The sequence below is a fragment of the Sapajus apella genome, unplaced genomic scaffold (genome assembly GCF_009761245.1).
Source record: "Sapajus apella isolate SASKATOON/1434 unplaced genomic scaffold, GSC_monkey_1.0 scaffold207, whole genome shotgun sequence".
Lineage (NCBI taxonomy): Eukaryota > Metazoa > Chordata > Mammalia > Primates > Cebidae > Sapajus > Sapajus apella.
Window position 1 is genome coordinate 307,281 of NW_022437147.1, and position 11,277 is coordinate 318,557.

The following is an 11,277-nucleotide window of genomic DNA, read 5'->3' on the forward strand; positions in this document are numbered from 1 at the left end:
GGCACTTGTCCCAGGCAGGTGTGTTCCCAGCGCCGCAGGTTAGAAAGCAGGTCTGGGCTGGTGATGGGCTACACGGAGAGCACTGACTTTTGAGGCTGGGACGCAGTGCTTGCCCCAGCTGGGTCCTGAATTCATTGCGAGATCCTGGCTGAGTTTCTTGGCCTCTGGGGCCGTTTGTTTACCACCATTGTAACGAAGGGGTTAGATTAGACCAGTTTTCTGGAAATGTGCGAATTGAGGCCGGGATATCTCAGAGAAGCTGTGGGCCAGGGCGAGTGGAAGGTTAAGGAGGGCTCAGACGGAGAGGTCCCAGATGCTGCCTGGCTTCACCACAGAACTTCCAGCTCTGTAAGATAATATAATACATATGATGTGATAACATAATACAATGACGGACTTCAGGGTAAGGGAAAGAAGGGTTCCACTGCCTGCAAAGTTTGGAAATTCCTGTATCAGGTCCTATCCATGATCTTATTATTCATTAAATGCTTCTGAGCAGTGCCAGACGAGACCGGCAGTGTTCACTTTGCTTATTTAGAAGCCTGAACAAATGCCAAGAATTCACAGTCAGAAAAATGCCCTTTGGCTCCACATTTATCTAGAGAGCAAAACAAACGCACTTGACAGACCCCGCAGGTCTAATAAAACCCAAGTGTGGCAGAAACCCCCTCTACTGCTTGATAGTATTTATTATTTCCAGCAGATTCTACGCCTGCTGTCGCCAGAACATACCTGAGCAGGGGAGGTCAGAGTTGATCCCTGGGGCTGTGGGCAGAAACCATGGGAAGCCTCTGAGGGTCACCGGCTTTGCCATGAGTAGATGCAATATGTGGATGATTGTTTACGTGGAACAGACTATCTGTGACACACAGCGATATGGAAACTCCTACCATCATGCAGTAAATGAGAACCCAAAATTCCATGTCATGAAAGCAGAGGTGGCACTATTGAAGATTAAATGAGACGACCCAGGGTGAGCCTATGTGGCTGGTTGAGGAAGGTACTGGGTTCAAAATCCTTCTTGGGCCGGTAGCTTTCTAGGACGATAAACGTGTCACTTTCCTCCCCTAGCCTTCTCCTGTGTGAGACAAGAACGGAGATAAAGATGTGGTTCCTTGACCAATTGTACTATATTTAAAATGACATGTTTAAGGGACTTTACTGTTAGACCTTAGTAAGGAAAAATCTGAATTTCAAGCTGCAATGCGTGAGATCAAGTCACTTGACCAATTCAGCATTTATATCTCAGGGTGGCTTTCTGGTTCTTGACTTTCTTCATCAAATACATTAATTTTTTTTTTGAGGCAGGGTCTCACTCTGTCACCCAGGCTGGAGTTCAGTGACACAATCATGGTTCACTGCAGCCTTGACCTCCCAAACTCAGGAGATCTCCCACTTCAGACTCCCAAGTAGCTGGGACTGCAGGCACCCACCACCATGTTTGGTTAACTTTTTGTGTATTTTTTGTAGAGATGGGGTTTCACCACACTGCCCAGGCTAGTTTCAAACTCCTGGGCTCATGCAACTCCCCCTCAGCCTCCCAACGTGCTAGGATTTCAAATGTAAGCCACTGCACCCGGCCAACACATGCTTATTCAAAGTCATCCACACACCTGACACTATTGTAGAAGCTTGCATCCCATCAATGAGCAAAACACAAAATTCCTGCCTTGGAGGAGCTTATATTCTGTGTTGTCATTTACTCGTCCCTAGCTTGGTGGCCCAGCTCTCCTGAGGGGCTGTGTTACTTGGGTGTCCCTCAGGGGCAATGGTAGCATGGAGGTTGTGGTTGGTTGTGGCATCAGCTGCCTGGCCTCAGACAGAGCCTTCAGTCCTCTCCTTACACAGCTTCCACCAACTCTGCTCATGTCTGTTTCCTCGTCATGAAAGGGGACAGCAATGGCACATTCCTCATCAGGCTGCATCAATGATTAAATAAGGTATTGAATCCTTGATGTGGTGCCTGGCACTTAGTAAGTGCCCATAAAGTGGGTGGCCTGTGGCCGTCACTCCTGGGCCGTGTTCTCGCAGCGGCATTCCTGCTCCTGTGTTTGCCCTCTGTTTGGTTGCCATGGGTGCTGTTTGTGCAGAGCTTCAGCCGGACGTGGTGCTGTGAACATTCATCTTGCCTCTGCCTGCTGATCTGGTGAGCAGGTGCTGCTGTCTGTGGGAGGAAGGAACCAGCTGCCCCCGGGTCAGCAGCAACTGTGTGGCCTCCCCAGGCTGGTGGTCAGGGGGCTGCCTTCCCCATCAGGGTTGGCACCCACTCAGAGTACTTTTACTTTTGGGACTCAGCCGGACGTCTGTTTCGAATGAGAGGATGCATGCTCTTCCTTCCCTCTCAGGATCCCCCTGTTTCAGGCTCTCAGCAGCAGCCCTGCTTTGAACTGGCTGTGTGACTTGAGGCTGCTCACTTGACCTCTCTGGTTATCCGTGTCCTCATCCATAGGATGGAGATACTCATGCTCACCACTGAGAAGTGCTGTGCGGATTGGGCAAGGCTGCAAGGTAAGGACCAGGTCACCGTGAGGCACAGCACCGGCTTCTCACTCCAGCCACACAGCAGGACTCTAGGCTGTGCAAATCCTTGCCAAGCACATCTGATCTTGCCAATTATCTCAGTCTGTTTAGGTTGCTATAACAAAATGCCGTAAACCAGGTGGCTTATAAACAACAGACATTTATTTCTCACAGTTCTGGAGGCTGGAAAGCTCACCATTGAGGTGGCTGGCAGATTTGACGTCTTATGAGGGCCCATTTCCTGGTGCATAGATGGTGGCTTCTTGCTATGTTTTCACATGGTGGAAGGGGCCAGGCAGCTCTCTGGGGTCTCTTTTATATGGGCGCTTATCCCATTCACAAGAGCTTGCCCTCATGACCTAATCACCTCTCAAATTCCCCACCTCCTAATACCATCACCGTGGGGATTAGGTTTTGACGTCTGAATTTCGGGTGAGACAGACATTCAGACCCTAGTACCGACTCTCACTACTTCTCTTACTATGACCTTGTATGCTTCATTCCAGTGTGACCCTTTAGCACGCTGGGCCTCTTCAGTGATCCTGAAGTCACGCTTGCCACTGGCAGCATAGGTGGCATCCACATCTATGGGTGGAAAGCGTCTCCAAGCAGGGGCCTCTCCCTTCCTCTTCACAAACTCCAGGACGCAGGAAGCGCACAGCCGGTGTCTATTCCTGTGTGGACAAACACGTCCATGAACGAGGAGCTGGCACCTCTCTCCTGAAGACCTGTTTATTTCATGTCATGTAAGGGCATTGTTTCTGAAAACATGGCTAAATTTAGACGTTCCTTCTGCCGGGAGGCATGAGATGGGTTAGAAATGTATTCCTGGCCAGGCACAGTAGCGCATGCCTGTAATCCCAGTGCTTTGTGAGGCTGAGAGGGAGGGTTGCTTCAGCCCAGGAGTTTTAGGAAAGCTTGAGCAACATAGCAAGACCCTGTCCCTACAAAAAATGAAAAAAACAGTTGGGTGTGGCAGTACGTGCCTGTAGTCCCAGCTACTCAGGAGGCTAAGGTGGGAGGATTGCTTGAGCCCAGGAGGTGGAGGCTGCAGTAAGCTGAGATTATACCACTGCATTCCAGCCTGAGTGACAGAGCAAGACCCTGTCTCAAATTTGAAAAAAGAGAGAGATGTTGTATTAGTTAGTCCTCACACTGCAGTAAAGAAATAGCTGAGACTGGGTAGTTAATAATAAAAGAAGGATGTTTAATTGGCTCATGGTTCCGTAGGCGTTATGGGAAGCATGAAGCCTTCTGCTTCTGGGGAGGCCTCAGGAAACTTACAATCATGGTGGGAGGCGAAGGGGAAGCACATGCACATCACGTGGCTGGAGCAGGAGGAAGACAGTGAGCGGGGTGGTGCTGCATGCTTTTAAACAACTGGGTCTTGTGAGAACTCTATTATGAGACTAGCACCGAAGGGGAACATTCATCCCCATGATCCAGTCACCTCCCACCAGGCCCCACCACCAACACAGGGGTATATTTCAACATGAGGTTTGAGTGGGGACGCAAATTCAAACCATATCAAATATACTCCTAGGCTCTTCCAGGTACAACCAAGTAGCCAAATCTGGGGCAGGTTTTGGCTTGGAGTCTCGGAGAAGGTTCTGGTTGCCATGTTTCTTGCCTTGCCAACCCAGCTACCCAGAGAGTCTAGTGTCCCAAACATCCCACAGCCCGGCTGGGATGCCCTATGCTATGTGCTCCCCCACCTGTCCATCCTGCCCAGTTCTTGCCTTCAGCAGCTCCTAGATGCTCTTCTCAGGGACTACTGATGACATTCATAGTGTCTCAAAAGTGCTTCACCTTTTTAGAAATTGCAAAATACATGAAGTTCCACAGATAACACCAGGCAAGCGAGCCTGGTTACTAAAGCCAACGGAGCATCAAGGTTGTCTTAGGATAAGTTATCCAGAGTTCCAACTTGTACTTGATCATTTGAGTGATAAAATGAAGACATTAGTACTTACTATAGGAAATAGCCTGTTGGAATGAACTATCCGGCTAATTGCTTTAATCCTCTATGCCCCATTATTGGTGAGAATCTGGTTATAGTCAATCATGAAATAAGAGTCAACAGACTAATCTGAGCAGGGAGAGTAAAATGATATATATACAGATAGGAGGTGCTGATGAGGGCTAACGAGAAACCAGCATTTGCAATGCCACTAGGATTTTGTGAGACTGACTCTGTGGCCCAGTGAGGAAATCCATCTCACCACACTGGTTTTCCATTGGCCACCATATAGCATCACTTTAAAGTCAGAAGACCTCAATTTATCTTCTATGGCGATAGAACTGATGAATGCCATTGCATAAGGGTACATGCAGGCTATGGTGTTGTTAAATAAGTCCATGGCTCTCAATAAACCATGCCTTCCATGCTCACATTCTTGGACGCATACTAAATCTGGGCTGGTCCTGTGATTTGTTTTAACGAATAAGCTGTGATGGAAGTTACACTGTCCCAATTCTGGGCTTTAGCCTTAAGAAGGCCTTGCAGCTTCTGCTTTTGCAGTTAGATACCCTGAACTTCTATGAAAGAAGTTCACCTATCCTGATGAAGGGATCATATGGAGAGACCCCTGGAGGGGAAAGGCCCTGAGACCAAACAGAGAGAAAGACCAACCATCCCAGCACCCCAACTGAACCCAGGCCCTAGCAGAATGTTCAGCTGAATGCACCAATACAAGTGAACTCTGGTAAGATCAGCAGAAGAACCATTCAGCTAAGCCCAGACACAATGGAAGAATCACAAGAAATAGTACAGACCTGTTATTTTAAGTCACTGAGTTTTGGTGTAGTTTACTATGCAGCAATAATGACCAAAACAATCCAGTCCTCAGGACAACCATTGTAGCTTTACCTCTGATGTGGACATTTGAGTATATGACCATCTGCATAAGTCTGAGTTCTCCAGAGAAAGAGAAACAATAGGATGTGTGTGTGTATAAAAGATACTTATTTTAGAGAATGGGCTCACACGATTGTGGAGGCTTGGTGAGTCCAACATCTGAAGGGGGAGGCCAGAAGCCTGGGGGTTCAGAAAAAAATTACAGTTTGAGTCCAAGTGTAGTCTGGTGAAAAACCAGGAAGGGCCAATGTTGCAGATGAAGTCTGAAGGCAGGCAGTCTGATGGGGAATTCCCTCTTGCTTGCTTGGGGAAGTTCAGCAATTTTTTTTTTTTTTTTTTTTTTTTTTTTTTTTTTTTTTTTTTTGTAGGGATGGGGGTCTTGCTTTGTTGCCCAGGCTGGTCTCAAACTCTGGAGGTAAGCCTTTTGTTCTAGACTTCAGTTGATTGGAGGAGGCCCACCCACACTATGGACAATGTACTTTACTCAAAATTCGTAGATTTAAATGCAAATCTCATCCAAAAACACCCTCATAGAAGCATCTAGAACAATGTTTGACTACACATCTAGGCACTGTTGCCCAGCCAAGTTGACAAAAAATTAACCATCATATCATCCACTGGCAGAAAATAGGTTTTCTTTGATTTCACACAGAGGTCAGTATGTGATTTTTGAAGACAGAACCAGACTAGAGAACAAAGAGACTTGCATTTTAATCCAACTACTGCCACTAACATCCTCATCAGCCAACCTAATTCCTCTGAGCCTTAGTTTTTCCCACTGGGTTAATTGTAATTTTTTTTTATTTTATGTTGTTCTTTCACCTTATTACCTCTTACAGGGAACTTTAGCAAGAAGTTTATTCTTATGGGTAAAATTCACAGAAACCAAAAGCATGTTCTTAAACACCCAGAGGCTCTGGGACTTCATTGTTCTGTGTCACAGATCAGAGGAAAGTAATTTTGAAAGGATCACAGGTTATTGGATCATGTAATTTTAAAACATTTCAACAGTAAATACTAATGAAATTTACTGTGTGACCATGTGATTTTCATGTAGACACCTTAAGTAAATATCCTTTGTGAATCCCAAAAATCTGAGACACATCTCAGTTAATTCAGAAAGTTTATTTGGCCAAAGTTGAGGACATGACACAGCCCCAGGAAGTCCTGATGTCATGTGCCCAAGGGGGTCAGAGCACAGCTTGGTTTTATACATTCTAGGCAGACGTGAGACATCAATGAACATATGCAAGATGCACATTGGTCCGGTCTGGAAAGGCAGGACAACTCCAAGCAAAGGCAGGAAGACTCTAAGCCCGGAGGGAGTTCCCAGGTCATAGGTAGCTAAGAGACAAATAGTTGCATTCTTTTGAGTTTCTGATTATCCTCTCCAAAGGAGGCAATCAGTTATGCATTGATATCAGTGAGCAGAGGGGCGACTTTGAATAGAATGCGAGGCAGGTTTGCCCTAAGCGGTTCCCAGCTTCACTTTTCGCTTCAGCTTAGTGATCTGGGGCCCAAGATTCATGTTCCTTTTACACCTCTGAAGATAGTAAAAAACAATCATGCGCACATAGAGGAAGAAATTCTCACCAAGGAGGAACATAGGCTGCTTTGGTCGAGGGAGTAGTAGTGAGACATGAAAAGTGGCCTCCTCTGCAAAAATTCCATCTCTCTCTTGCTGGGTGGAGCCACATTTAGTTTGGAGGTTGGACTCCATCTGCGCTCCAGGGTGGGCCTTGACTGATCGAATGCCAGTCAGGATAACCCTACCAATCAGTTCAGGAGAAGACATGTGGCATGAATTGTTCCAATCAGACTGAAACTCAGAACTCTTTCTAGTTTTTGGGGTGAAAAAATCTCTTCTTCTGTGTGGTATGGTAAATGTAAGGATACGAGACCTAGGTTAATTGCAGCCATTTACTACCAAAAAGGAAGCCAGTCTAAGGGATAAGGCAACATATGAAGAGAAGAGCACCAGAGAATTGCAGAAAAATGGAGCCAGAGCCCTGATCAATACAAACCTGAAACTCATTGTACCTCTGAGCTTGGTAAGCTCCTTTCATTTTCTCAAACATTAAAAAAAAAAAATAAAGTTAGGATCTTCCTCTGTCACCGAGGCTGGAGTGCAGCGTTGAGATCACAGCTTACTGCAGCCTTGAACTCCTGGGTTCAAGCAATCCTCCCACTTCAGCCTCCCCAGTAGCTGGGACTACAGGTGCAAGCCACTGCGCCTGGCTAATTTTTTTTATTTTTTGCAGAGACAGAGTCTTGCTATGTTGCCCAGGCTGGTCTTGAACTTCTGGTGTCAAGCGATCCTTCTGCCTCAGCCTCCCATTTTAGGCCATTTTGAGTTAGAATTTCTATTATTCCCAACCAAAAGCATCCTAGTTGGTACCTGATATACCCCATCTACCTTTCAAGAAGACTCAAAACTGTCAAGTTTTTAACCTTAGTCTCCTCATTGGTAAAGGACACTTGGAGTAGGATCGCTTTCCTCTCTGAATTGTTTGAGATATTACAATTCACCAAGCAGCTCACATGAGAGCAGAGATTCTGCTGCTATCAGGCTGAGGGCTACACCTTTACAAAGTTTCCAAGACAGCAGAAAAACAAGAACAAAAACAAAAAACCTTCAGATCACTCTGGCTTAAAACAAACTCAGGGCAGGGCAGACAGAGCAAGACTATTCATAAAAATCCATTGAGTAGAAATCCATTTCCTAGAGTGTATGTGCGTTTTTTGTAGTTCCACTTCTTGAGCTGCATTGAGTAAGTCAGATCCTTCTACCAGATAACTCTTGATTTTTTCCAAACCAGTCACTGACAACCCCATCGAATGGCTCCTCCTATGGCACATATGTTTTTTGAAGATCAACAGCATTCATATACAATAACATGTACTCATTATAAGTAAACAGTTCAATGAATTTTGGCAAATGTCTCCACTCATGTAACCACTGCCACAGTCGAAATGCAGAACGTGGCCAGGTGCGGTGGCTTGTGTCTTTAACCCCAGCACTTTGAGAGGCTGAGGCGGGTGGACCAGCTGAGGTCAGGAGTTTGAGACCATCCAGGCCAACATGGCAAAACCCTGTCTTTACCAAAAAAAAAAAAAAAAAAAAAAAAAAAAAAAAAAGCAGAACATCATATGTCCCTCTGCAATCACCTCCCCACCTACCCTCCCACCGACCCCACACCCATATTGGCCCCAGGCAACCACTTTTTTGTTTCCTGTCACTCCAAATTAGTTTTGCCTTTTCAAGAATTTCCTATAAATGGAATCATATTTCATATTTAAAGCTTCTATAAAACAAATGGAAAAGCCAGAGAAACACCATCCATTGGAATGGGGTCTACCAACGTGGATCTGCTTGGCCAGCTGTTCTTGGCACGGCCCAAATTGAAGACAGATTATCCCATAGGCACAGCTCTTGCTCCTCGCTGGCTCACGGTCCCCCCACACTCCAGCTCAGGCCTCTTCTCTCTGTGGCACTTTGTACTCACGGCCGCCTCTCCCTCTCTCTTGGAGCTGCCTTCCCCTTCTTGGCCCACGTCTACCAACTGGAAAAGAAAACAAAACTGAAATCCCTGGAAAGGCATCTTTGCTGGAGAGTCTGCTAATCTTTGGGGAGAACCAGACAGGAAGCATGTCCCCTTGGTTCTCACTGACATCCCAGATAATGTAAACTCCCCACTTCCTGTACAGCTGGCTCAGGAATTGGCCTCTCTGACACAATGAAGCAAGCTTCAGTTTCTCATTATTTAACAGCTGGACACCCGCTTGCTCTCCTGGATCCTAGGGCCATCTTTCCCTCTTTTGTCAAGTGTTTTGTTTTCTTTCTTCATCTCGTTCACCTTCAGATTTAAGAGAGTGTGAGAAAGAATGATGGTCTAGTCTTTTAATCATTTCCTCTTCTCGCTAAACCTGTCTGGTTCTTCATCCATATGTGGGACATTTTTTATGACTGAGTAGACAGAAGTGGGCTTCTGGGTCCTAGCTATCATTTGACATATTGTTGTTATTCTTCCCAGTAAAAACACTTCCACAAAAGAGCAACTGGTGGTAACTGAATATGTCTGCAGAAAAAAAGAAAATAAATATGCAGTACATTTCAACATGGGGGGCGGAATATCCTTTGCCTTACACAGCATAAAGGCTAGACCAGTGGTTTTCAAAACGTAATCCTTAGACCAGTGGCATCAGTGTTACCTGGCATATCGTTAATCTATTGCTGCATTGCAAGTATTCCAAAACTCAGTGGCGCTAAACACCAGTCAACATGTATTATTTCTCACGGTTTCTGTGGGTCAGGAATTTAGGATCAGCTTAACTGGCTGGTGTCCCATGAGATTGCAGACAAGATGTCGCCCAGAGCTGTGGTCTCTTCCAAAGGCTCCCTGAGATCAGTTTCCAAGGTGGCACACACAGGCAGCTGGCAAATTTGTGCCAGGAGTTGGTGGGATGCCGCATTTTCTCCCTATGCTGCTCCCATGTCCTCCAGACATGGGGGTCAGCTTTCCCAGAGGGCGTGATTCAAGAGAAAGGGCGTGGAAACTGCTGTGCTCTTTGGAGCCTTGTCTTGAAATCACATGGCCATCTCTTAACATCGAACAAAATCTAGGTTACACTTAAGGGGAGGAAAAGAAACCTCCACCTTTTGAAGGAAGGAATGTCAAAAAGTGTGTGGACATACTTTTAAAATAATACACTTGGCCAAGAAATGCACTTTCTTGGGCCACACTCCAGATCCACTGAATCTAATTGAACTCTTTGTAATGGTGGAAATGCCATCTATCTGGACTGCCCAATATATTCGCCACTCACCCTATTGGCTATGGAGCCCTTGGAAAGTGTCTGGTGAGACTGGGAACTAAATTTTTAATTTGAAATAGTTCTGATTGATTTAAACAGCCTTGTATGGCTACTGGCACCATTCTAAAGCATTTCACTTCTGCAAGTAAAAATGCAAGTACAGAATCGCCAATGAAATGCCTGTCTACCGTGTTGGTGGAAATATCTAAGGAAGCAAACCATCCCTTCCCCTTGTTTTTACACCTCTTCCACCAAAAGGAAAGCTCAAACAAGAACCTTGGATTAACTTCCTGTTGCTGCCATAAGAAATTACCATAGATTCCGTGGCCCAAAACAACAACAGCTACAGTGGCTGTAGTCTTTGATCTTTCCGCATTTCTTTTCAGCATTTGGGTTTTGCTCTGTTGCCCAGGCTGGAGTACCTGCCTTGAGCTCACACCACGGCACTCCAGGCTGGGCAACAGAACAAGACCCAAATGGTCCCACCACAGGTCAGGGCTGCCTTGAGTGGCTTACAGGTATGAGCCACCATGCCTGGCTCCTTTCCCAATTTTAAATAAGCTTTTGCAGAATGTTGTCCCACATATTGGCCATGGCTGTGAGTGCAGGTGGGTACTACTGGACCCTTTTAGCTCTGGAATTTGTATTTACTTGCTGTACTCATTAGCTAGGTTTTAAAAACTGTACTTTAGGGGCTTCTAGGGATTAACTGTACTTTAGAGGCTACAGGTACCAAAACATGGGGGTGAGGAAAGCATATCTCCTGGAAGTCATTTGGACAAGATCCCTTCTCACTTAAGACCACAGCTAGAAGCAAGAAGTCACTTGCACTTGAATATTGACATGGACTTACCATCTGGAGTTTTTATTTGGGAAGATTTCTTCAAACACTCCATCCAAATATTATTTCAGAGGAGGCAGTTAATTTGAAACATAGTATATTAGGTTTAGGATTAACTCAATTATTTTATATTTATATTCCCAGAAACATTGTATTCTTTTCTATTGAAACATATACACCACACCACACCCACCTACCCACCCACATTTGTATTTCATAGAATACACTGTACCTGTTGATTGCA

The 11,277-nt window shown here is 45.5% G+C and overlaps 1 long non-coding RNA gene across 1 annotated transcript; it reads left to right on the forward strand.

Annotated features, from left to right (window-relative positions):
• Window positions 1-2,102: 2,102 nt before the first annotated feature.
• LOC116544145 lies at window positions 2,103-3,304 on the forward strand. Its single transcript, XR_004265835.1, has 2 exons — window positions 2,103-2,508; window positions 3,027-3,304. It is a non-coding gene; the product is annotated as an uncharacterized LOC116544145 (long non-coding RNA).
• Window positions 3,305-11,277: the final 7,973 nt, after the last annotated feature.